The sequence below is a fragment of the Myotis brandtii genome, unplaced genomic scaffold (genome assembly GCF_000412655.1).
Source record: "Myotis brandtii unplaced genomic scaffold, ASM41265v1 scaffold123, whole genome shotgun sequence".
Taxonomy (NCBI): domain Eukaryota; kingdom Metazoa; phylum Chordata; class Mammalia; order Chiroptera; family Vespertilionidae; genus Myotis; species Myotis brandtii.
The window spans coordinates 16131726-16136462 of NW_005354291.1; the positions used below are offsets into that span (position 1 = coordinate 16131726).

Consider the following 4737-nt stretch of genomic DNA (forward strand, 5'->3'; position numbering starts at 1 on the left):
GCAGCCACTTATTCGTGTGCAGACGTGGTCTTCACCACCCACTCAGGTGTCTGTCAGGACCTCCCCAGGCGGTCTGGCCAAAGAATGAGGCACATAACGCTCCTTCCGAGCCACAGTTCAACAGTGGTGTCTATTCTCCGGTCTTGCTCCTTGGGACCCATCTGCTTTTCAGCTCCGCACTGGACACTGATTCCAAAGGTGCTTGGTCACCTGAATCCACACTGAAGGTCTCTCAAGTTTCTTCCACTTTCATGCCGATCTCAAGGCAGAAAATGCAGCCAGATGCAGAGCCATGGGCAGCAAACAGGAAAGCCAGGGTGATGGCTGGGCAAGAAAGAGCCCGCAACTAGCACAATGCAAGGCCAGAGGACATTCAAGAAGGGGAGGGGCTTGCAGCAAGCTGTTGCCCAAGTCGCAGTTTAGGGGAGGCCTTAAGCCTGACTGACACAGAGAGGTCTGCTGTCTGACACCTCATGCAGCGGGGCCTACTGGGTTGTGGTTCCTCTGTGGAGAGTGGTGGGTTTCCTGCTCTGCTGTGACCTCTGTGCCTGTAATGGAGGCCAGGTTACATCTCAGTCCACAGTCCTGAGGAGCACCACGCTGGCCAGCCAGCCAGGCCATAGTCCTCAGCCCCTCTGCTGGGGGGCTCTGAGTTCCACAGGAAGGCCCCAGGGAAAGACTGAGCAAGGGAAGGGGGCTGCCTTCTGCTGGGAGAGGCTCAGGGAGAAACTACTGTGGGCTGGAAGGATCTGTGGCCCAAAACACGGCAGAGTCCAAAAGAATGGGATAAATAGCCTAAAAATGACAAATCTTGTTGTTAGTTTAAAAACAGATGATTCAGAAAGAATATATGCACCCCTATGTTCATAGCAGCACAATTCACCACAGCTAAGATTTGGAAACAGCCTAAGTGCCCATCAGCAGATGAGTGGATTAAAAAACTGTGGTACATCTACACAATGGAATACTACACTGCAGTAAAAAGGAAGGAACTCTTGCCTTTTGCAACAGCATGGATGGACCTAGAGAGCATCATGTTGAACGAAATAAGTCAATTAGAGAAAGATACATATCACATGATCTCACTCATTTGTGGAATATAATAAACAACATAAACCGATGAACAAAAACAGATCCAGAGACAGTGAAGCATCAATCAGACCATCAAACCTCAGAGGGAAGGCAGGGGAGTGTGGGGGGAAGGGAGAGAGATGAACCAAAGGGCTTGTATGCATGCGTATAAGCCTAACCAATGAACACAGACAACAGGGGGGTGAGGGCATGAATGGGGGGGACAATGGGGGGATAAGAACACATATGTAACACCTTAATAAAGAAAAACAAAACAAAACAGATGATTGTTGCTGTTGCTTGGTTTTGTTTATTCCTTTTAAAACCACTCATTTTTAAAAGGCAAAGGGGCTGGGGAGGTTCAGCCCCTTCATTCTGATCCTTTCTGGGCACCAGGAGGCCTCGGGCCCACACCTGCTGCTCTCTCCTTGCCTGGGCTCCAGCCACCCAAGCCTGGGCATCGCGGGGACAAGACTTGCTCTGCTTCCCAGCAGCAATGCCTTCTCCCCGTCAAACTAGAACACGGAGGATGGGGAGTCCAAAGACTAAAGTGCAGAGATTTCCAGAGCGGGCGGCCTGGCACTGGGCCCTCTGAGAAGGAATGGGGCGGGTCAGCCCACAGCTGAAGCTTTGGAACTGACGCTGACCATTATGAAGGAAGCCTGCAGGGCACAGTCCCCTTTCCCTGGGGCCCTGTTGATACCTCTGTCTGAGACTGTCCACTGTCAGCAGCTTCCCAAGGAAAGAAAGTTCTGGTTGGTAATGAATAGTGACCTCAGGGGCAGGAAGGTGGCAAGAGGGGAAACGGTGCATGATCTAAAACCCGTGAACCGTAGGGTGCAAGAGCAGGGATGCATGAACAACCAAAAGGCAGAGTCTCTCCTGGGGAAGGTTTGGTGAAGCTCAGGATCCTCCCAGTGAGGCCTGCTGGGGGAAGGCACTCACTCCTCTCGGTGTGCGAGGAGCCCTAGAGCGGGAGCAGGGAGAGAGAAAGCCCAGGCTGGCAGTAGGGTGTGTAGGCCGGGGCAGCTGGAATTGGTGCCCTAGAGCGGGAGCAGGGAGAGAGAAAGCCCAGGCTGGCAGTAGGGTGTGTAGGCCGGGGCAGCTGGAATTGGTTGATGACCTCGTATCCCGTGGGGTAGGTCTCCTCCATCTCAGACAGCAGCTGCAGCGCCTGCTCCTCCTTCTCTGTTGGTGGTGGCCTGGCGCAGAAGGTTGGCTGCTGTGGCCAGGATTGAGGCTCCAGCCAGCTCCTGCCACCAGGTGGAAACTGACAACAAAGGTGCCATTCACCTGAGAACCATGGTACTTCTTATGCTGCTGCTGCTGGGCCAGGCTGAGTTCGGAAGCCCAGTTCGAAAAGCCGATGAGGGTAGCACACTGCAGGGATGTGAGGATGTGGGCACAGCCATGGGTGGCCTTCAGGGCTGGATGCTTGGGCCCAAAGGCATCAGAAGGAATGCGGGAGACGACACAGGATGCCCAGGAAGCAGACGGCGGCTATGAGCGCAGGAGCAGCACTGTCTGGAGATTCATGCAGACACCTTTCAGCAGGTCCGGGTGCACAGGGCCCAGTACGTCGGAGACCCCCAGCTCCTGGCGGGAACACGCGCCACCATGGATGTGCAACCAGGCAGGCTCGGTGAGGGCAGCTTACAGCGCTGTGATGGACAAGGCGCCGGGCAGGGCGAGGCCAGGCTCCGGCTGCTTGGGCAGAGCACTACCTCCCAGGCTCCTCCGCCAACGCCCACCTGGCCTGCGTCTCTGGGGGTGAACATGCCCTGGGCTGCCCCTTTGCTCCTGGTCGCGGATGCTCGCTGACTTCTGGGCGGCACGCAGAGTCTGCCAGTCAGCAGGCTCAGGGATGGCGCCGCTGGTCCCTGGGGCTCCTCAGCTGCCCAAGGCCAAGCATCCCAGGCCCTAAACCCACTGCCCCAAATCATTTTTATTTTATTTTAAAATTTAAAATTTCTTTTCTATCCATTCAGTCTCATATCTTATATTGTAAGAGAGTTGTTTTAACATGCTCTTGGCGTAAAGGATAAAAGAAGTTAAAAGATAAATACTTTTTAATGTACTTCTGGGCATTAAGAACATGAACAGTTCCCTAATACGTTAATTTGCTAGTAATTTTCTCCTGATGAAGGCATATGCTGGGGGTTGTGATCTAGAAACATGGCCGTAGTAATGTAATGGATTTCCATGAGCTATACATCAACATTAGCTTCATTGCATCCCAGTGACAATTTTCAAACCCCTAAATACCCAGAACATTTTGAACCTCCCTTTGACATAGTTATTCACCAGGTAACAATTCTTAAATGGGAGTGGGAGTGTGGCACATACTAAAATCTCTTGGAAGTGAGAGTTGAATTGCCTCACATGTCATTTTGCCTTAGAACATTTACTTCCAGCACAATCTCTGATGTTCCTAATCAAGAGGATCTTGAAAGCATTGGTCCATTGCTCTGTAGTATTTCTATTTATAAGGCTTTGGTATCTATATGTCTATCTATCTATCTATCTATCTATCTATCTATCTATCTATCTATAACCTATCCATTCATTCAGAAAAATGTTAGTCTCATGTTTCAAGTATCATACTATCAATTTAGAACACAGCGATTAATTTGACACAAGCCATAGTTTTTATAGGCTTTAGGAAAGAGATACTTGTAAATGAATAGTTATGTTTTATGGAGCAGCAGTCAGCAGGTCTAGGGACTAAGGAAGGCTTTTTAGAGGAATTGATTTTTAATCTGAATTTTGAAGAATGAGTGACTTCAGCACACAAAAACAGGGCAATAGATATTCCAAAAAGATGAGGAGAAAGGGAAAGGGCATCTAGAAAAGAGAGAGTACAAACATTTAGCAAATAATAGCTAATCCCAATTATAGCATCTGCTGTTCCTGGAGCATGTGGCAGAATATAAGACTAGGGAGATTAGTTGAGAGAAGAGCATCTTCACACACCCAAGTGTGAACACAGTAAATCTAAAACGGGTTGCAGAATTTGTGTGATTCCAATGCAACCGGGAGTTGAAGAATCAAAACTTGGATTTATGGACCACTCCCACAGGTAATGGAAACACAATATATAAACATAGAGAATATGATCAAATAAGAATAAAGCATGATTCTTGCATTTAAGAGCCTCATATGGAATTCATTAAAATAAAATGTAAGTAAGCATATACAATTACCATGGGAAGAGGCAGGGAAGGAACTTAATTTGTTCTGTAGTGAGTCACAGTAGTTTCTGAGAGGTGACACATAATGTCAGTCCAGAGGATAATAAGTAGGAGGCACTGAGACAGAAGTGAGGGGCATGGTATTACATAGAAGAAATAGGGGCATGGTTTGTACATAGAAGAAATGCAAGGAAAGGTGCTGAGATATTTGGTAGGTGATGTAGTATGCAGTAGTTTTTATCATTGTGTAACAATTTAGTGACTTAAAACAGCATACATTTCTTATCTCAATAGTTTCCATGGGTCAGAAGTACAAGCAACTTTTATGTGGGTCCTCTGCTCAGTATCTCACAAGGCTTCAGTGTAAGACTTGACTGGGCTGCCTTTGTTCATTGGGTTCCTCTTCCAAACATTCTTGGTTGTTTTTAGAATTTTTTTTCTTTTTTTTTCTTTATTGATTAAGGTATTACATATG

At 48.2% G+C, this 4737-nt stretch overlaps 1 pseudogene; it reads right to left on the reverse strand.

Moving 5' to 3' along the window:
• Positions 1-2038: 2038 nt before the first annotated feature.
• Positions 2039-4737, reverse strand: part of LOC102260456 — a 9981-nt pseudogene continuing 7282 nt past the window's right edge.